The 23,480-nt window shown below is 38.3% G+C and overlaps 1 long non-coding RNA gene across 1 annotated transcript; it reads right to left on the bottom strand.

Annotated features, from left to right (window-relative positions):
* Window positions 1-753: 753 nt before the first annotated feature.
* LOC127427162 (uncharacterized) lies at window positions 754-1,615 on the bottom strand. Its single transcript, XR_007894911.1, has 3 exons — window positions 1,476-1,615; window positions 1,055-1,178; window positions 754-890 (listed from the first exon to the last, which is right to left on the bottom strand). It is a non-coding gene; the product is annotated as an uncharacterized LOC127427162 (long non-coding RNA).
* Between the last annotated feature and the right edge of the window lie 21,865 nt (window positions 1,616-23,480).

Below are 23,480 nucleotides of genomic sequence, written 5' to 3'. Positions count from 1 at the left end.
ACCATAGACTCCACTAGTTCCTCAAAAGACTTAAATTGACTGAAATTAGAGGATGTGAAGCAGACAAGGGTGCCAGAAACTGCCTTACGAAGTTCATTTCAATCTTCGGCCATAGGGTGTGGGCTTTCGGGCCACAGATTTGATAGATCCCTTAGGAAGAGAGGTCCCTGGCACCAAAGGCTTCCAGGGCCAAGCTCTCTTAGACTCTTTCCCTGTGTGATGTCGTCAGCCGGGTTATTCGCAGATGGCACATACACAGCAAAAAGTCCAGTGTTGAATTAACTCCCACAGAGTTGATTTCAACACTTTTTCAGGGTTTATATAGCTCCACACTCTTTAGAGTTAAATTAACACTTTTAAAATAGTTAAACATTTAACACTATGCCAGAGTTCCTTCTTTAACTCGTAAAACAGAGTTAAAGTAACACAAAGGGATTAGACAAAGAACACTGCTCTGAGTTACATTTGTTTTTTTTGTTTTTGTTACTATTTGGGTAGTGTTAGTTTCACTCCCTAAAGTGTCAAACTATCTACACTGTTTTTTTTTGTTTTTTTTTTCATTAATTACAAGAATTAATTCCAATAAACAAAATAATTTTCAAAAATAACATTTATTTTTGCCTTTTCACCCTTGCAGGTGAAATACAGTTGAATTAAAACATTGTTAATGAAGGTATAATGTACAAACTTTCATCTGAAATGTTGTATGAGCTTTGAATGCAACATCATAAGACAAATTAAACAAAATGTGCTTTGAAAAGTTCATCAAATGCCCTGAGGAAGCAGTTTGCCTGGAATGGGATGAGATGCTTATCCATGGTGATGTAGAAGCTGTCAGTCTTGCTCTTCTGACGCTGGTGGCAGAGATGCTCCTCCAAACTGCAGCATGACTAGGGTTGAGATAAAGAAACTGAACATCAGACACAAGTATAATGTGCAACTTAATGAAAACTTAATTTCAATTTCATCCACATTTTAACAACCCTCATTTACACATGTGTCTAAGAAGGTGACATGTGACAAATTATTATAATCACCTTAATAATGTAATTACCTTATGAAAGACTACAAGTCTTTCAACTGCATCACACGCACTAATTTCTGGAGACTTCAGTCCCCCGATGGTGGTGGAAGGAGATGTATCAGCAGCAACAAGGAGGCCATTTCTTGGTCGTAGGCTGAGGACAAAGAGTCACAAAAATTAACTGAAAACTCTTCAAATTTAATACTTTTAAGTCTGAATGAGAACAGGGAGGCATTATAAGATAGTTTTAAACAGTCATCCATCTATTGTTCATATTTATCCTCAGCTTTCAGAGATACACAGAATAAACCAATTAAATCTAGTAAAAGACTATCTCACAGGTGCTTTCATTTCCTAATTTTAATCATATAGTCATGAAAATAATGAATGAAACAACTGTAACTTCAATTATAGCAAATGCTTTAAAACAAGCAAAACAAATGCAACTCACTTTTGCACTCATGCACTCATCAAGATCATTTCCTGGGGTACTTTCTGCTGACCACACCAAGCGACGCAACTCTGGTGTTGAAGTAAGCAGCTTAGCCTCTTTTATGACATTTGGCTTGAAGGACCCATCCCATTTCTGAAGCAGCCTGGAGGATGTCTCTTCATCAAATAGGAGAGTGAATTCTTGATCCACCATTTCTACAGGAAATACATTCAAATTTCAAGCCATTCTAAACGTCTGCCAACGTTGCCAACAAACAATTTAAATCTGCAAGATTCAGACTGCAACCATGTAAGGACTGTGCAGATTTAATGAATGGATAGGTTTAACTCAGTTCGGAGTACTTTTGCAAGCTGAGCTTCAGACAGTGCAGCACTTAGTATGGAGCTAAATGCATGACTAAAGTCGAAAAAAAATAAATGCATTGTATTATCAGTGCTTGCATTTAAATACGTTGAATTTACAGTGCTTGCATTTAAATGTGTTGCATTTACAGTGCTTGCATTTTGGGAGGCTGAAATTTAACATGGTTGTATTTTTAAGCATTGAATATTTAATTTGGAAATATTTCACAACTAAATTCATTATTAAAAATTTTAACAATAAATATTCACCTTCCAAAGTTCGTTTCCAAAATATTCAGTTCATTTGAAAATACAGTCCAGATTTTTCAGCAGGTAAAATTCAGCCCGTTCTATTTCACTTAACAAAATTCGCTTCCTCAATTTCAGTGGTTCAAATTCGGTTGGAAATTCAACCTTCCATATCCGGGAACTGCAGGAAAAGCAGCAGAGTACCGATGCACAATCTCAACCTGGTGCTATTCATTCTCACCAGTAGGTGGTGCACTGCGATCAGGTGTTGACTGCTGAAGACCAAATCTACAGGTAGAGAGAACAGCCGTGAATATTTTGAGTTTTTTTTTTCAATTTGAAAAGAAATGAGCATAAACAAGAAAATAAAATAAAATAATATATTGTAATAAAAATAATAAGTGAATGAATGAAAAATTAATTAGGCCTAAATCAATAAACAATAGGCCTACCTTTGTGCACGAGTTGGTACAAAGTGGACACATGATATTCAATTCAGAAGGAATGATGTCGATGTTATACTGTATCTACGGGGAAATTGTCTATCTTGGCGCATCGTCTGACATTCCTTCTCTTTACAAACTCTCATCTTCCTCTCTGACAACGATGGGCACTGTCTCGGGCACATTATGCATCGATGATCAGTTTGGGCGCAAAGTGCAGATCTCCGCTTAATCAGTTAATGTTTGTACATTTACCCTATGTTAGTGCTTCCACCGCCCTATTGTGCACATGAAATAGGCCTGCCAACACATTAACCTCTTTATACTTTTTATATAGTCTTCATAGACCCTAGAAGCTTGCACCCCAATGGTCGACCCACAGATGATAAATGAAACATTGCAAACGCACATTTGATGAACAAAGCAGTGATTGCGTAAAAACAGTAGATCGTAGCCTCCAGCACAAAAATAATTTCAAAACTATGTATTTAATTATGTAGTTTATTAGTTTTATTGTTTGAGAAAATAACTTTGAACATTTCTCAGTGAGCTGAATTACAAGTATTTATAAAGTTATGCACAAATCTATGAATGAGGAACACTATACAGTCAGATTTCAGCACTACACAGGGACAGCAAAGAAGCACTTAAAAGTGCATCATGCGTTCATGTTAAGTGCAGGTTTGGGAAACGCACAAGAAAAAAGGAAAGAACGATCGTAACTTCGCATGTAGAGAACACTCTTAAGAGCTAAGACCCATAGTTATCGGAAAAGCACGCATGCCTTTGTTTCTCATGATCAATGCACTTGGCTGGGAGCGCACTCCATTTCAGTTTTAAGTGCTTAAAAGCAATGGCAGCTTAGAAGAAATGGCATGCAAAGAAAATAGTGCAAAACACCGTACATAAATAAAGAGAAATGTCAAGAGATATAAAGCTCTCGCTCCCTCATTACACATGCATTTTGTGCAGTGTAGGTGATGATCGTGTCGCGGTTTCAGGGGCAGCCGTTGCCATATTTACAATGAACAAGAACTCCATTGCACCTAGTCACACACATATTTGTATTTACTAAAACCAACATAATTAAACACAAATTTCGTTATCCAAAGTCGGTTTGGATCTGTTTTACCTTACCTCAAGGAGAAGTGCCCTGTCAGCACTCTTTAATTAAAATGCAGTTGCCCACAGATTTTAAACTGGGCTCACTTTGTTTCTTTAACTGTTGCACTTCATATAGTAGTTAAATAAAATCAGCAGATAGTCAGTTAAATAATAGAATCAGTTGAATCATAATCAATTGTTACATGAGATAACAAATGATAAAACAAAAATGGCACTTGTGTTTGTTGTTGATTTGTCTGTCTTTGATTTGCCTAAGAGAAAACCTGATGCAAATTTAGTGCAGCATTTATTTTTATTTGTTGTTTATAATTTCATTAGAATTAAGTGAAATATTTTCGGGGTATGGTTTTATGATTAGCATTGACGACGTCACCCATTGAAATCAGTTAATTTTAAAATTTAGGTTTCATTTTGCAGTTTATTTTAACCTGGCAAATCTATTTGTGCACTCATATGCTCCCAAGCCCTGGCTTTCAGATAATATCTCTTTATGAGATTTTCGAAGGATCATGTAGTTCGGGAATTTTAATGACATGCATCTTTTCTTCCATGTTTTCAGCAATCTGATATGAGCTCAGTAAATTGTTGTATGATTGGCTGTGAATAATAAGCCTTTCAATGACTGCTTCAGCAGCTCAGAAAAATATTAAATATTTGTTTCTCTCGCGTTGCCTGTAACGTTGCTGCTGACACTGGCAATGACATTGACGAAGACGATGAATTGAAGAACCCAAGTGCAATTTATTAACAAACATGAAACCCAAAAAACCCTAACTATAAACATGAAATCTAAACATAAACATGAACTTGAATATAAACTTGACTTGACATAAACTTGACTTGACATGAACAACGTTACCAAACATATAATACCTAACAAAGGACAATGGAAAACATGAGGGCTTAAATACATGGACAAGGGATAACATATGACAAAGATGACCAATGAACAAACAGAACAGATAAACCAATAAACCAATGAAAACAAGACACATGAACAGGGAGGGAAACAGGAATCACATGACTAGGAACACATGACATGAAACAGGAACTAAACTTTTCAAAATAAAAGACATGAAATACATGAACACACACATTAAGCATTCCAGCGCCTCTCAAAGAGCCGTGCACATGAAAGCGGCAGGATATTGGGTGCAAGAGCACCGCTTGCACACCGCCTCCATGCCGCTAGAAAAACCACCCGCGATTTGCCGCTTTCCGCGTGCCTCTCATTGAAAATGAATTACATACTCATAAAAGCAAATGTTCTTGCTAGTGTGTAACGGCCTTTAGAACGTTTGCTTTTACGCGTCCAGTGTAGACAGCTTCAAGCCGTCACGGCGCACTGCGCACCTGGTGTAGACAGCAACATTGATTATGCCAGACAATCGACCAGAAGTCTGAAAAAAAAGGACAAGCTCAAGTAAAAGAGGATGCGGTCAGCCTATTACTGCTCATATGTGGCTGTTGTTTGTGTGTTGGATGTTAAGTAGCCTACTTCGATAGAGACAAAACGTGATCAATTATCTGCTGAGCGGAACAAACCAATTCGGTGAGAAGCACGACACAACCTATTTCATTTCACCAAAACGATATCAATTTTCTTACTTTGAAAAAGTAATTGTCTAACTACATTTTCTAACAGGAATATGATTATTATCATGTGAGCTATTTTGCGTGCAACAAAATTCAGTTTATTTTTATTTGCAAACTATTAGTATATTCTGGCAGATTTGATTGGGTGGACCCACTCATTATATTTGTGCATAACTTTAGAAAAAAAATTAATTTACCTCCCTGGAAATATTTAAAGATATATTCATCCTAATTAACTTTATAATTACATTTTGATTTGTGCAGAATGATTGTGTATTTCTTTTACACAATCAATGCTTCGTTCATCAGGTGTGCATTTATGTGCATTTGTAATGTTTAGTTTTCACAAATTGCTCTGTGGGTCGAGATGAATGCTTCCAGGATCAATGAACACAGTGGAGGCCATATAGTCCTGCCAATGACATTAATAGAATACAACTCCCCTTGTTATTGCGGCGTGCCAAACAAGGAGACATGTGGAACCTGCGCTTTAGGGACATTCACCAATCGAGAGGTCTGCTCTTTACTCTTAGAGGTGATATCGGTGACAGAAATGTGGTGCTGCACAATACGTGGTGCAGTCGAGAGCACCCTTGGGTGTCAGAAAGGAAGATGAGACGATGAGAAAAATCATAAATCTTTCTGCTCTCTCTGATTTTATTTGATATATTCATCCGTTTATATATTTGTTTTATGCATTATTATTATTATTATTATTATTATTATTATTATTATTAACCTTGGCTGGGTTTCCTGAAGCAGTAAGTAGGACGTTAGAAGCACTTAAGTAGTACTTAATCTCTAAGTTGCGTTTCCCAAAAGCATTGTTATCTAAGTAGTTTGAAAAAACGTTCGTAAATTAACGCTCTGGAACCGCTCTTAAGTCCATGAAGTGTAACTTAAAAATATCTTTCTGCCATCTTTCACAGTTTATCAAAGACAATGGGACATTTAATAAATTGTATTATTTTGATCATTGGAAAGCCACTGTAATCAATTTCAGAGGATAAAAACAGTGTTGAAAAAATCGCTATGAAATCAATTGGCGGTCTCCGCAGTCTGCACATGTGACATGATAGGTCTATATTTATAAGACATGTAATACAGTACAACATTATATTAGCCTTCATTGATAGGCATAATTGTAATGGCAATAGAAAGATGATATGTTCTTATTAAACATATTATTTAAGAAGACATGTGAGTAATGTGACCACACAGTTTAAAAATTAAATAAATATGCCTTAATAAATAATTAAAATATGGTGGGAGTCATGTGACGCCATGCGAGGTTCAGACGTGTGAACAGCGAGCTCTTTGCTCTTTGCTAGTTATAACACTATTATTGTCATAAACCGGTGAGATTCGATACACCCTGTTCCATAACTGTTCTAGGAAGACAATATGTCAAAGAATTCAAAATCTTCGGGCTCTGGAGACATTAAAAGACACTTACGAGCTCAAGCTGACACCCCTGAAAAGGCCGCGGACCAGAGATCCAATTTGCCCGGTGAAGTGCGGGAAATTCGGCGAGAATTGTTGAACTTGTCGGCAATGCTGACGAAGGTCATTGCTGATTTGGAGGATCTTGCTGTAATACCTCGATCGATCACTGCCATGGAGGCGAAATTCACTGAGGTGGTTACAAGAGTGGGGGATGTTGAGAAGAGAATTTTACAAGAGAGAAACGTGATCGATTCAAGGAATGCAAGAAACTCTTACATCAATGGAAGGTCGCTTTTGCACTGATGTTCCCGGCCAAATTGAGAATAGATGCTAAGGATGGCCGTAAAACATTCACATGCCCACAGCAAGCACTGTCCTTCACAAAGTCAATGGAGTAAGTAAGTTATTTTGTGGTACTCACGTTGCAGCCAATTGGGCCTGACTCACTGAACATTCACTTGACTGTTTGAGGAACTGAGCACCTTTTTTGTTTCTTTTTGTGCTGGTTCCGCCTAGCGGCTGGAGTTTGTTTTGTGGAATAACACTCCTTCAGGACAGTGTTGTGGATGAATCTGCACGTTCTTTGTGCTTATGCCTCCTATTGGCTTGAGTTTGTTTTGTGGAGTATTTCTTGCATGACATTGGAATGATTAGGTCATTTGTTGCACTCATGTAGCAGTCGAATGGCCGGCTCACTGAACATTCATTTGACTGTCCGAGGAAAATGAGCAGCATTTTTTTATTTATTTTTTAATGTTAGTGCTGGTTCCACCTAGCGGCTGGAGTTTGTTTTGTGGAGGAACACACCTTCGGGACAGTTATGTGGATGAATATACACGTTCTTTGTGTTTATTCCGCCTATTGGCTGAATAGATAATTTTTTGTTGTGTAATTCTGTTTAACAAAATATCTATAGAAACACCGGACTTGAGCATTCCGAAGGCAAAAGTGTCGCAGGGGCTCTCGTAGGCGTACATGGACTGTTTGAGTTTAGAAGTATGGATGCCAGTTGGCGATGTCGTGCACGGGGTTAATGCACGTGTTTTTCTTTTTTCTGTTTGTTTGGTTCTGGGGGAAGTTCGGGGTTTGATTGTTGCTCTAATGTTGGAATGTGGTCTTTATAATTTTGTTTTTGACACACAATACATTTTTTCTCATATGTCAAAATGTCAAATGTTAATATGAGTGGATTGTCTCTCTCCACGTGGAATGTGAATGGGTTGGGGCACCCCATAAAAAGAAGGAAGGTTATTTCTCTTCTTAAGCGTAAGAAATATGATATAGTGTTTCTTCAAGAAACGCATCTTTCTGAACAATTTGGGAACAATTTGGGAAGATATGGGGTGGACAGGTTTTCTTTAGTGCTGGCTCAAGAGCAGGGGAGTCATTACACTGATAAGTAAACATCTACAATTCAAATGTATCAAACAGATTAAAGATAAATTAGGAAGAGTCATTATAGTTTTAGCAGAAATTCAGTGGCAAAGGTTGATTTTGGCTAATATTTAACGTTGATGATCAGGGCTATTTTATAGATCTTGAGGGGATGTTGCAAGCCGCTGGCACCCCTCATGATATAATATTGGGAGGAGACTTTAATCTTTTGATGGACTCAGTCCTTGATCATAGTGAAGCAAAAGTGTACAAGCCCCCTAGAACAACACTGACGCTTCACAGGATGTGTAAAAATCTTGGTCTTACAGATATTTGGAGACTTTTGAACCCATCTGCTAGGGACTATACATTTTTTTCATTAGTCCAGAAGATTTACTCTAGAATAGATTTTATATATATATATATATAAGTCCCTCATTTCATCTGTTGTGGATTGCTCAATTGAAAACATTTCAGTCTCAGATCACACCCTGGTATGTTTAGAGGTGTTGCCACATACGGAGAAAAATAAATCATATAGTTGGCACTTTAATGTATCCCTTTTGCAAAATCCTGAATTCCAACAAATGCTAAAGGCTGAAATCAATGTTCATATGGAGACCAATTGGTCCTCAGTATCCTCTGTGGGCGTGGCTTGGGAGGCACTTAAGGTGATTCTTAGGGGCCGGATCATACAGTTTGCCTCATTCACCAAAAAATCCAAAGCACAAGAACTCGTGGAATTGGAAGAGAATATTTAAAAGTGCCGAAGCGGAGCTGAAGCACCGAATGTCGTCTAATGGCCTCAAAGAATTGACCTGATTGAAATACAAATATAATACTTTTTTGTTGCTGAAGGTGGAGTTTTTCAGGGCAAGACAGTCATGAGTCAGGGAACAAAGCAGGGAAGCTTTTGGCTAGATATATAAAACAGAGAGAGTTCTTTTCTACCATTCCCTCAGCGAATTCTGCTGGTGGTGAAATATTTACCTCGGCCATTGATATTAATAATGCTTTTAAAGAATTCTATCTTGATCTATGTAAGCACAGTGTAGTTCTAGCGGGAAGACTAGCAGCTGTACATCATCGCACCATTAGCTAGGTAACTCCTAGCCAATCACATGTAAGCCATTGCATTATAAGTCTGCTCACAATCTATTACATTGCTGTTTCAGTGTGCTAACATGGCACCATCATTCTATAGCACTGAATCATAATAGATATGTTCTGACCTCTCCAGGCCACAGGAGAACCCATGCACAGAACATCTTTGGAAGCCCGCCTTCCCTTCCCTTCCCTTCCCAACGACACCGTCACTTCATCTCAACTTCTGCCCGCATCAAACCCATGGGGAGTAAACAATCAGCAAACCCGGATCTTCATCCATACCTCTTTCACTTAGGAGATCTCCCTCAATCGAGCCACCCATCCTCAATTGGAATGCAAGACCCGGCGCGGAAGGAGTGCGCTCCTCGCCAAGTCTGTCATAATCATTGGCTCAGGCAGCAGCTGATTTCCATCAGAAATAAGCTAAGTTCTCATCATATCCATCAAATGCATCCAGATTTAGTCATGGGTCTAGGCCTTCTGTTGCCCATGCTGTCTGTTCATCATAACACATCTGCATCAGTATCAAAAGGCAATATTTCATGTCAACGGCGCATTCGCTCTCATAGTAACGGCAGGCAACCATGCGTCCATAGCGTGATCACATGAGGGTAACTCAGTCAGGTTCACTCACATGTCATTCACCGTGTTGCATGCCCGAGTGTTCCCCATCGGGGGATTAAGATCAATACTCAGGCATGTTATGATGTACAGTGCTTATTGTACGGGGTCTCATCACTCCATTCAGTAAGATTTGTTTTGTTGGTCGCTCTTTGCTCAAAATCACATAGCGGGCGCTTTCCAATACAAGGTACCATCCCTATGTCCTACTTACTAGGAAAGACAGAGCTCATGATGTGGGCACACCGAGGGAGCATGACATCACAGTTAATATAGTCTTCACTAAAGTCTCGTAAAAGGGTCCTTAGTGAAATAATTAACTTATTTAGTTTGGTTCAACATTTCAAGCGATGTTCCTAACCCGAGCACCTTCAAGGGCGCATTAATGCCGCTTTGGAAAATGCAGTGTTTTCTTAATCTGTACATCCTCGTTCCCTCGGAAGCACCACTGTTGTGGCGCGCCTCTGACACCTAGCGGTAGGCTCCGCACTGCATTCCCTTATTCATCAGATAATTTAATTACCAGCGTAATGCATATCGCCTATATGGGCTCACTATTCCTCCTCCTGCCAATCACACAGTACTCCTCTATTTTCCGTTCTGATCTCCCAGTGTGCGTGTTCATTTACTTTTGCTTTCACACTAGACATCTCAATTACCTCCTCTATTCATCACTGCATCCCTAGCCCCCATGTCGCGCTACTGGTTCAGAAACCACCTCACCACAACCCTCAAACACTGTGGTCTCTCCCCTCATATCTTCTCGTGGCACTCATTTAGTATCATGGGATATCTTTCAACAGGGTATTGCACGACAACATCGCCATTATCGTATGGCATTATGTATGCTGTTCACCTTGGCAAAGATAACCTTTAAACAACAGCCTCCCTCATTTAAGGGCTCGAGCCTCGTGGAATATCTTTCTACGAAGGGTATTGCACGCAACGTCGCCATTATCATATGGCATTACGCACGTTGTTCACCTTTCGGCAAAGATAACCATCAAACAATGTCTGCCCTCGTCGGAGGGTTTTCATAATCAAACGTTGTTTTCTTTCAACAAAGGGATTGCATGCAACGTCGCCATTATCGTATGGCTTTACGCTACGTTGTTCACCTTTTGGCAAAGATATCTCAAACAACTCTTCCCTTGTCGGAGGGTTTTCATAATCAAACGTTGTTTTCTTTCAACAAAGGGATTGCACGCAACGTCGCCATTATCATTTGGCTTTATGCTACGCTGTTCACCTTTCGGCAAAGATATCTCAAACAACTCTTCCCTCGTCGGAGGGTTTTCATAATCAAATGTTGTTTATCTTTCAACAAAGATACTGCACAACAACGCTGGCCAAACGTAGGGCCTCAAACCATGTTGTTCATCTTTGGCAAAGATTCTGCACAACCAGGGGCTCCTCGACGGAGAGCCCAAAATCGCACTCAAGGACAAAAAAAAAAAAAAACAAAACAAACAAAATAAAAACACACACATAGGACAAGGACAAAATCAAGAAAAAAAAAAAAACCCACACAGGAAAATGACAAAATCAAGGAGAACAAAAAAAAAAAAACAAATGCACGGTTTTTCCTATTGCGAAGGTATTGCACAACCATGCCAGAGATATCACGCACCATGTCAAATCTAGATGTTCACATTTTTTTCCCCCCTCTTTTCCAGAATGAATGCCTAACACAAGACCTGGTCGTACCTGACTGGATCTTCTCTTTTGGGGGTAGTATTCTACTCTCTCTCTTTTGGGGTAGGCTCCTCGTCCCTGCCTCCTATCTCCAGCAGGATATGACGGTTCCGAGTACAACTTCTTCGGACCGCCAGACAGGGCTTACGCCAAAGAAAGACATTACATTTTCTGTTTTATATTCATCAAATAAATGTAATCTTGAATTTCACTCAAGTCTGCAAGTCTTCCTGATAGAAATGTAAGTGCAGCGTAGTTCTAGCGGGAAGACTAGCAGCTGTACATCATCGCACCATTAGCTAGGTAACTCCTAGCCACATGTAAGCCATTGCTTTATAAGTCTGCTCACAATCTATCACATTGCTGTTTCAGTGTGCTAACACGGCAACCTCCACCACCCCACCATCACCAGTTGAGTCCTGTCCTGCATGGAGTAGGCTCCTCACCCCTGCCTCCTATCTCCGGCAGGATATGACGGTTCCGAGTACAACTTCTTCGGACCGCCAGAAGGGGCTTACGCCAAAGAGAGACATTCAATTTTCTGTTATATATTCATCAAACAAATGTCATCTTGAATTTCACTCAAGTCTGCAAGTCTTGCTGATAGAACTATAGTTTCACATCTTCTTCTACTGATGAAAATATTAGAAACTTTGTGGAACCATTTAAACTTCCTAAACTGACGACTGAGCAAAAAAAAATTCTCTTGATTCTGAGATAACCTTGGAGGAGCTTGGCGAGGTAATTAAAGCCTTGTCTACAGGCAAGGCTCCGGGGCCAGATGGCTTTCCCGCTGAATATTTTAGATCTTATGCTACAGAACTAGCACCACTTTTGCTGGAAGTTTATACGGAATCATTAAAGAATGGAAACTTCCGCCAACCATGACACAAGCCTGGATCAGTCTGATTCTTAAAAAGGACAACGATCCAAGTGAGTGTAAGAGTTACTGTCCAATTTCCCTGATCCAGCTAGACGTTAAAATATTGTCAAAAATTTTGGCTAACTGATTAAGTAAAGTTATGACATCTCTTATACATATTGATCAGGTGGGGTTTAGCTCTTCTGATAACATTAGGCATTTCATCAATATCATGTGGTCAGTGGCGAATGATCAGACCCCGGTCGCTGCCATCTCACTTGACACCGAAAAGGTGTTTGATATGGTAGAATGGGATTATCTTTTTAAGACTTTGGAAATATACAGGTTCGGGAATACTTTTATTGGATGGATTAAGTTACTTTATAGACACCCGGTAGTGGCGGTACAAACAAATGGATTAATTTCAGATAATTTTACTTTGGATAGGGACACCTGACAGGGTTGCCCTCTTTCCCCATTATTGTTTTTTCTTACCCTGGAAGACCATTAGCAGCCACGATAAGGAAGGAGGATGATTTTCCAGGGGTGGTGGCAGGAGGTGTGGCGCATAAACTTTTGCTTTACGCAGATTATATTTTATTATTCGTCTCCAACCCTACTAGATCTATGCCTTGCCTCCACAGAATTATTCATTCCTTTTCTAAGTTCTCAGGATACAGAGTTAATTGGTCTAAATCCGAAGATTTGGCTCTGACAGCGTACTGCCCGGTAACGGCTTTTCAGCCAGGCACCTTCCAGTGGCCCAAACAGGGCATTAAGTATTTGGGCATTTTTTTCCCAGCAAATTTGTGTGATTTAGTTAGTCAATTTTGACTCTTTAATAAAAAGGTTTTCGAGCGATGTGGACAGGTGGGCTTCATTACATTTATCTATGATTGGGAAGGTTAATGTTATTAAAATGAACTGTATTCCAAAATTCAACTACCTGCTACAATCTCTCCCTGTAGATGTCCCCCTCTCTTATTTCAAGCAATTTGATAGCATAGCGAAGTCCTTCATTTGGAATGGTAAACGTACCAGATTACAATTCAGTAAGTTGCATAGGCCAATTGACAAATGTAGGCTAGTCCTACCCAAGATTTTGTTTTATTATTATGCATTCGGTCTAAGACATTTGGCTCATTGGTCGATTCTACCTGAGAGAGCCCCTCCCTGGTTTTGTATTGAACAGGAAGTTCTTGCTCCTATTTCGGCATTGCAAAGCCTTTCTATCAAACTAATCGGAAAAGTTAAGTTACACCCTGTTATCTCGCATTTGCTCTCGGTATGGACAAAAGTGTCCAGAGGGTTTAATGCAGACATTTATTTAAATGTTTCCTTGAGCATATGGCTGAACCCAAAATTATGTATTAATAAGTCCCCTTTATGCTGGTCAGAGTGGATTGTGAGGGAGGTTAATACACTCGGTGACCTATATGAGAGTGGAATGTTGAGATCCTTTGAAAATTTGGTTCAACATTTTGGGATTCCCAGATCTCAGTTCATTAGGTATTTACAGCTGCGCCACCTGCTCTGTAATATTTTTGGGAGTAGCATACACCCCCCTTAAAGTGGCAGATACTCTGGGAGTAGTGATTACTGCTTTTGGAAAAGGTCATGTGGCATCAGTGTATTACTCCCTGTTAATTCAGAGTCTGGGGAATGGAGCTTCAACTTCTCTCGAGATTATGGGAGAAAGATTTAAACTTGGTATTGGAGGAGGGAGTGTGGGCTAGGATTCTAAAAAACGTCAAGTCTGCATCTAGAGATGCAAGGTTGCGCCTTATGTAATTCAAGATTTTACATCGATTCTATTGGACCCCCTCTAGATTGTATAGGCTTGGTCTTAAAGACACACCCACCTGCTGGCGATGCCAATCAGAAGATGGAGACACAACCCATGTTTTTTGGTGGTGTGTTAAGATCCAAGAATTTTGGTTGAAGGTTCAGAGTTTTATGTCTGATATATTGGGCACTCAAATTTCATTTTGCCCCAGACTCTGTATTTTAGGAGATGGGGCGGTCATCAATATAGGGGATAAATACATCGAAAATTGGGTTCTAACCAGTGTCATGATCGGCAGACAAATTGTTTTAAGGGGAAGGAAGTCGGCTGGAGTACCTTCATTTCAAGAATGATGAGCAGAGATGGGGAGGGTGGCGGCTTTCGAGGAAGTGTCATGTAGAAGGCTGAGGAGTTGGGATTCATTTGATTGGAAATGGGGCAGCTATTTGGCGTTTTTGGAGGGCTCTCGGGGAGAGGCAGTAGAGAGAGAAGTTTAGTTTTAAATCTGTGTGATTATTATATGTATATACATATATATATATGTATGTATGTATGTATGATATATATATATATATATATATATATATATATATATATATATATATATATATATATAGTTTGTTTATTCAATTATTATAATTATTTATTTATTTATGTTTTTTTGTGTGTGTCTATAATCATTTGTGACCACAGGGATGTTGTTGAGGGTTGGGTTGGGGATTGGGAGGGGGAGGGGTAATAGTGGGGTTAAAGGTTGATTCTGTATATATACAGCATGTTTTGCTTTTCTTTGTTATATATATGAATCAATAAAAAAATTTAATCAGAATAATTAAAATATGGTTAACAGAGGAGATTAGAGCGAAAGTGTGCAATGAAAGATTTCCTCTCTCTCTTCCTTCTCTTCTTCCTTCCTCCAAAGGCTGATTCAAATCGGCTCGCCTATAGTCTTTTTACAAGGCAGTAAGAAATAGCATGATGCATAATGATGCCTAATTTCTTTCATTAAATTCTGTAATAGTTAGGTAATACATTTTGGCGCCTCGACAAGGTTACAAACAACTGCATGTTTGTCAGTATTTACACCTTATTTTCATTTTGAGAAGACAAACACCTGGACATACTGGCCAAAGTGATTAGCACCTTTGGACTGGACAGCTCCCATAACGAAGCACTTAAGTTCAACTTTATAATGAGCAATATACGCACTGGTTTGGGAAACAGGCGTTACTCTATCATAAAATAACGAGTGACATTAGTTAAGATGATCATTAAAGCTTAATTTGCAACTGTAAGGGGGTTTAGAGGAAAGGAGGAGGCGAGAAGCGGCTTGACAACTTAAATAATAATTTATTAACCAAAAACCCAACCAAAAACACACAACTAAAAACACAGCACCGCTGTCTGTAATTCTCTCTCTCTCGAACTGTCGTCCCCGGCCGCCTTTATCCCTCGCGCGCCCCATCAGGCTGATTGGGGACCGGGTGTGTCTCATTCCAGCCCGGCCCCGCCCTCCTCAGCTCTACAGCAACATTATCGGGAAACCCAGCCCTTGTCTATTAAGATGCTCTTATCTGTAGGATTACTCCAGAGCACTTGTAAATCTACGTTACTACTTGTTACTACTTAAGTTATGATGGCTTTGGGAAACAGGAGGCAAAACTAAGATGAATCGTAAAATGTATTCTATGATCTAGGCTTATGATGCTTTTGTGAAACGAGGCCCAGAGCTGTGCAGTGCTCTCACATCTTCAATTAAAAACTTGCGATTAGAAATTTGAACCCATTCACATGTGAGCAATAAGCTTTGTGTCTATCTTGGAAAATCCACAAATGTAGCATATTGACAGCATTGCAACAAAAAAAAAAAAACAAAAAAAACTGTAAAATGCATCTGATGTCTACTGTGCAATCACAAAATCTCGGACATGTCTTCTGGGTGAAGGTATTGTTCCCTCTGCGCTTTATCACCCAGCTGCGCTCAAGAGACACAATCCATAATTGAATGAACAAAGCAAAAACAAGAGCAGGAGAAACTGAGAGGCGATCAAATAAAATGCAAAATATTATTCTGTTTGCCCAACAAGTCATGCATGGGAGTCCTTTATCTAGATGAGAGACTTGAAGAGAACAAGCTTAAAGATGTTGAACTTTGACACAGTAACACTGAATTCAACATGTTTCTTGTAGAAGCACCATGCCATGTGTTCCTCCTAACAGACTATTCATATTAGTAGTTGACAGATAATGTATAATTAATATAATAACATTATATTTAATATAATGTATAATGAATATTAATAAAAATATTTATTAAAATGGTTACTACAAAGCAGGAAATAGGAAAATGCATATTCTTTGGTGTGTTGGAGTTTCAGAAATGGCTAGAATTTATCTGAACATGAATATTAATATTAATACAAGTATGTCATTATTATTTCAAAACTTGGAATGGATATGGGATTTATTATTTTGCACTATTTAGTTTCTGTACTTTAAAACACTAAACAATTAAGTCAAGAATGCTGGAAGGTGAATTTAATTTGGTCAATGCTAAGGGTTAGTCTCAGTCTCGGATGGCATGAATCTGCAAGAGATGTCAGAAAATCCATTCTGACTGGCTGGCAGCTCTTATGAGGTGCAAAAGTTTTTATCACTTTATCAGATAACAAAGTGTTGTTTAGAAGTTACCAGGCTACAACAATGAGCACCTCTGTGGAAGAACTATAGTTGAAAACTACTTGACTTTTGATAAGATGCCAAAGCTTGCAAAACAAAACAACAACAACAACAACAACAACAATAAAGCAGTTAAAAGTACTGCTTTAAACAGATTGTTAAAGCTATTATTTGAATGAGCTACCACTTTGTTGTATGTCATGCCACATTAAATAATAAAAATAAGTAAAAAAAAAACGAAAAAACCCAAAAACATTTGGGGTGCCTCCAAAAGAAATTGCTAAGGGCCTCTCAATGTCTAGAACCGGCCTTGAATCACTGATTGCTGTGTAGGTAGACATAGGCATAATAAAGTAGGGTGACCACAGTTCATTAAATTAATATGTAAGATGCAATTATTCCATTAATATGATTTGCTGGAACATATATTTATTTATTTAACATTGTACCATGGTAAAAACTGAGCCTTATTTATTTATTTATTTATTTATTTGTGTTTCCTGAACTACGTCAATATCTGTGTATTAATGTCCAATGCTGAAGTAAATAATTCCAAAAAAAAACAAGGACTTCTACACAGTCAAGGCTTTTTAAAATCAGAAATGTAATTGACAGGCATACATTTTTTAATATAAATTCAATTAATCTTATCTAGGCTAACAGTATATGTGGCATGGGGGACGTGGTCATGTGTCGGTCTTCGGGAGAGGGAGAGCGGTAAGGCTCGTCACCTGGGTCGTAATTATCTCTAACACATGTCTCTCATTATAGTGATGGCGGAGGGAGACCTAAAAAGCACGCCAGATCGTCAGAAGGGGGACAGAGAGTGACCAGTGAGTCCAAGCCAGAGAGCGCTACTATTATTGTTACATTTTGTTTTGACGGTTACCGTCAAGTGTGGACAATTTAATTATTAAAAGATCTGACCTTGAACCTGCTTCATTGTCTCCTGACTCCTCCATTGCCCACGAACTAAGGTCGTTTACAGTATATTAATTTCAAGCAGAGACATATCTGCCTATCTTCATTTGTAAAAGTCAAAGCTCAGATTTCAGCTTTTCTAATGTTAAATAAAAATAAATAAATAAATAAAAAAATAAAAAAAAACATTTGTAAGGTACCTTCGCGACCTTACATAGGATAAGTGGGAATAAATTAATGTGTATTTTTTACAAAAACTTAAATAAATAAATAAATATTTTATCTATCTATCTATCTATCTATCTATATATATATATATATACACACACACACACACACTGGCAGCCAAAAGTTTGGAATAATGTACAGATTTTGCTGTTTCAGAAGGAAATTGGTACTTTTATTCACCAAAGTGGCATTCAGCTGATCACAATGTATAGTCAGGACATTACTGATGTAAAAAACAGCACCATCACTATTTGAAAAAAGTCATTTTTGATCAAATCCAGACCCCATTTCCAGCAGCCATCACTCCAACACCTTATCCTTGAGTAATCATGCTAAATTGCTACTTTGGTACTAGAAAATCACTTTCCATTATATCAAACACAGCTGAAAGCTATTTGGTTCGTTAAATGAAGCTTAACATTGTCTTTGTGTTTGTTTTTGAGTTGCCACAGTATGCAATAAACTGGCATGTCTTAAGGTCAATATTAGGTCAAAAATGGCAAAAAAAGAAACAGCTTTCTCTAGAAACTCATCAGTCAATCATTGTTTTGAGGAATGAAGGCTATACAATGCTTGAAATTGCCAAAAAAAAAATAAAATATGAAGATTTCATACAAAGGTGTACACTACAGTCTTCAAAGACAAAGGACAACTGGCTCTACAAGGACAGAAAAAGATGTGGAAAGCCAGATGTAAAACTAAACAAGAGGATAAGTAAATTAGAGTCACTAGTTTGAAAAATAGACGCCTCACATGTCCTCAGCTGACAGCTTCATTGAATTCTACCCGCTCAACACCAGTTTCATGTACAGCAGTAAAGAGGAGACTCAGGGGTGCAGGTCTTATGGGAAGAATTGCAAAGAAAAAGCCACTTTTGAAACAGAAAAACAAAAAGAAAAGTTTAGAGTGAGCAAAGAAACACAGACATTGGACAACAGATAATTAGAAAAGAGTGTTATGGATCTTAACCCCATTGAGCTTTTGTGGGATCAGTTAGACTGTAAGGTGTGTGAGAAGTGCCCGACAAGACAGCCACATCTATGGCAAGTGCTACAGGAAGTGTGGGGTGAAATGTCACCTGAGTATCTGGACAAACTGACAGCTAGAATGTCAAGAATCTGCAAAGCTGTCATTGCTGCACGTGGAGGATTTTTTGATGAGAACTCTTTGAAGTAGTTTAAGAAGTTCTGAACATGTTTTTCAAATTGTAATAGTAATTTTTCACGTTATTAATGTCCTGACTATACATTGTGATCAGATGAATGCCACTTTGGTGAATAAAAGTACCAATTTCTTTCCTTAAGAGCAAAATCTGAACATTATTCCAAACTTTTGACCGCCTGTGTAAATATATATATATATCAGTGGCGATTTCTCAGGGCCAGCAAAGACTTCTCCGCTGGCGTAACGTGCCTAATAAATATTCATTGACCTTTTTGCCTACAGGTGCATCTACAAAAAATTGAATATCGTGGAAAATTTTATTTTTTTCCGCAATTTAATTCAAAAAGTGGAACTTTCATATATTCTGTATTCATTACACATAAAGTGAAATATTTCTAGCTTTTTATGTTGTAATCTTGATGGTTACGGCTTACAGTTCATGGAAATCAAAAATCCAGTATCTCAAAATATTAGAATAAAGAATTTATAATACAGAAATTTCGACCTTCTGAAAAGTATTTTAATTTATGCACTCAATACTTGGTCGGGGCTCCTTTTGCACGAATTACAGCATCAATACGGCGTGGCATGGAGGCAATCAGCCTGTGGCACCGCTGATGTGTTATGGAAGCCCAGGTTGCTTTGATAGTGGCCTTCAGCTTGCCTGTATTTTTGGGTCTGGTGTCTCTCATTTTCCTCTTGACAATACCCCATAGATTCTCTATGGGGTTCAGGTCAGGCGAGTTGGCTGGCCAATCAAGCACAGTAATACCATGGTCAGCAAACCAGTTACTAGTAGTTTTGGCACTGTGGGCAGGTGCCAAGTCCTGCTGGAAAAGGAAATCAGTATCTCCATAAAGCTTGTCAGCAGATGGAAGCATGAAGTGCTCTAAAATCTCCTGGTAGACGGCTGCATTGACTCTCGACTTGAGAAAACACAGTGGACCAACACCAGCAGATGACATGGCACCCCAAACCATCACTGACTGTGGAAACTTAACACTGGACTTCAAGCAATTTGGATTCTGTGCCTCTCCACTCTTCCTCCAGACCTTGATTTCCAAATGAAATGCAAAATATACTTTCATCTGAAAAGAGGACTTTGGACCACTGATCAATAATTATTTGCAGTAATTCGTGCAAAAGGAGCCCTGACCAAGTATTGAGTGCATAAATTAACATACTTTTCAGAAGGTCGATATTTCTGTATTATAAATTCTTTATTAGAATATTTTGAGATACTGGATTTGTGATTTCCATGAGCTGTAAGCCGTAACCATCAAGATTACAACATAAAAAGCTAGAAATATTTCACTTTATGTGTAATGAATACAGAATATATGAAAGTTCCACTTTTTGAATTAAATTTTAATTAAACTTTTTCATGATATTCTAATTTTTTGAGATGCACCTGTATGTATTTTCAATCGCTTTCCACTCCTAATTAATCTACAAATGAATAGCAAAAAACAAAAAAATGTATCCAATCAGAATTTATTCCTCGATGCTTACAAGCAAAGTGACAACTGTTTCACAAATTGCATGCCCGAAGCCATGCTCCTTAACCGAAGCAGCGCAGGAGTCTGAGCTCCACCCCATCAGGCCTTCAGAATTTCCACAGAATCCCTCAACAGTGTAAGTGAATATACATCTAAAGTCAGATTGTCAGATTCATCAGCCAATCAGATTGATTTATTTGTTCTTGTGGGTGTGGTCTTTAGGACATGTCCCAGTCCAAGGGCACGTTCAGCCCCGACAAAACGTAGCAAAATGTTTATTTAAATGGAAACGGTGGTGCGTTGAACACCCTGTTGTGTTACACAAGCGTTGCAACTATGGCAGCTGAGAAGGCCATTCTTTGTGTTCTTTTCGAAGAATTTTCGGAGCCTGATGAAATCGGTTTAAATAAGTGTTTAATAAAATACGCTCTATGTTACAGTCACTGCCCTTGCCATCCAGAATAGCAGAGAACATCCCAATCAAGTGAAGGGATATGTGGAAACTGTGGTTCATATTTATGGTGATCCAACATTTGCCTCGCATTTCAGGATGACAAGGCAAACATTTCTTCTAATGTCTTCAATTGTTGCATACACCAAGCTGCAGTGGACACATTTGTAAAGGACTTTAGTTGGATCCATTGTGTGCACTGCCTTTTTAGTACGGTGGGGTTTATATACACGTCGCTGCTGATTGGGTAACACCTCTGACACACCCACCAAATGAGAGAAAACGTACCTTAAATCGCAAATATTATTAGAGAGCTTTTTCTTGATATTAGACCTCCTTGGTTCTGGCTTTCGTGCGTGGACGTGTTTTTAAAATGTCAATTGTTATAATTAGTTGACTGCCAGGTAATGTATAATGTATGGCATTCGGTGTCTTATTCATTGTGAAACTGTGTTTTCTTAATGGCATGAATCGCACTGAAGGCCTAGACTTAAAATGCACGGGCCGTGGCTGATATATATATATATATATATATATATATATATATATATATATATATATATATATATACTGTATATAGGGTGCAACTTAAACTTTTATGATCATCAACGCCACTCGTTATTTACATTGAGAACACCTGTTTTCCAAAACAGCACTTAGATCGCTCGTTATAAAGTAGAACATATGCTTCGTTAGGGGAGCTGTCCGGTCCAATGCTGAAACCTTGGCCAATATGTCCAGGAAATTGTCTTCACAACATGACAATAATGCAGAAATACTGACAAGCTTGGAAATTATAAGTAACTTTGTCGAGAATCCGAAAGTTAATGACAATCACAGCATTTAATTAAATTAAATAATGATGACTTTGGTAAAACAGGGTTTCAGATTGATGCTCACCTTTATAGAGATTAATTATAGAAATGTATGTATGTGAATGCATGCAATGTGAATCATAATAAGAGTCTCTAATGTTGCCAAAAGTCTGTTTCTTTTGCTGGAAACTGAATGCACACGGTATTGTAATTTGTCTGTTTTATAAAATGCATCACACATTTATTTCTTTTCCTAAATGAAATTTTTTAATCAGTAAATGTAAAACCTGGTGTAGTACTTTTTGTCAGTTAGTGCAAATTGTCCCTTCATTTACCTGTGCACTTGTCTTCTGGATTTTGGAAATTAATTATGTAACATTCTAAAATAATTTAATCACATTTTATGACTAAATATTAAGCCTAATATTTGGATATATTAACAGGCCTACCAACTCCATTGATAAAAGTGTCATTAATTTGTTTAGGCTAATAAATTCATTATAATGTAACACGGGCTAAATGTAAAAGAAATTTAGCACTAAAAATGGTTATATTTGTGAATGGCAATTGTTGATAAAGTTACAAAAAATGTCACTTTTTTGTTATTCAGTTCTTGAACACAGTTTTCCCTTGGCACACCCAAAGCCTTGTTTCTGGCTATGGCTTTCCAATGATCCAAATATATCAATACAAGTTATTAAACATTCCTTGTTCTCTGATAAACTGTGAAAATGCGAGAAAGATACATTTAAGTTGCACTTGTGACTTTAGAGCGGTTCAATGCCCTCTTTAATTTACTTAGTTTTTACTTGACTAGTTTGATGCTTTTTGGGAAACGCGCTGAAGAGATTAAGTACTACTTTAGTGACACTAATGTTCTGCGTAGTGCCTTGGAAAACCCAGCCATGGACAAATAAGTGAAATGAGACAAAACAGTTTCCAATTCGGGACTGGTCACCCAACTACATTATACGTAATACCTACCTACACAGCAATCAGCGCATCAAACATCTGAGTTACTGTATGTAATAACCTAGACAATGTACCAGCAATCTTTTTATAAACATTTTTAAAAGCCAATGCATTTCACATACTGGTCTGCACTTCACTACAACGTAAATGCATTTGCTCCATGCAGTCCAGTGGGTCGTGCTGTGTGCAGCTTTGCCACACCTTTTGATAGAGATTTTGATAGCTGACAGCTAAATAAAACAGGCTGTGTGTCTAAGAAGTAGGCTAAGACATTTTGCGTGCAGATGCGAGGGACATCAATAGGCTATTTCTAAAATAGACAACTAATATTTCTCTGGTACACGCAGGTTGCAGAATCCATGCCTATGCAAAAGAATGCTGGCATGTCTGTAGACATTGCTTTGTGTCTATAGACCCTTCCCTGACTAGTACGGTTTGTGTCACAAGCATTCCTTAGTCCGGTTGCTTAATGAGAGAGCGATAATATGTAGTTGCATTAAAAGTTGAGCAGCGGTGGATAATTATTCTGTCGCACCGCATAGCAATTTTGAAAAACTATATAAACATACACAGCTGTTCTCTCTACCTGTAGCTTTGGTCTTCAGCAGTCAACAACCAATTGCATTGC

This window comes from Myxocyprinus asiaticus, chromosome 36 (assembly GCF_019703515.2).
Source record: "Myxocyprinus asiaticus isolate MX2 ecotype Aquarium Trade chromosome 36, UBuf_Myxa_2, whole genome shotgun sequence".
Lineage (NCBI taxonomy): Eukaryota > Metazoa > Chordata > Actinopteri > Cypriniformes > Catostomidae > Myxocyprinus > Myxocyprinus asiaticus.
The sequence above is the reverse complement of the archived record's forward strand: the minus strand, read 5'-3'. Positions and strand labels throughout refer to the sequence as shown.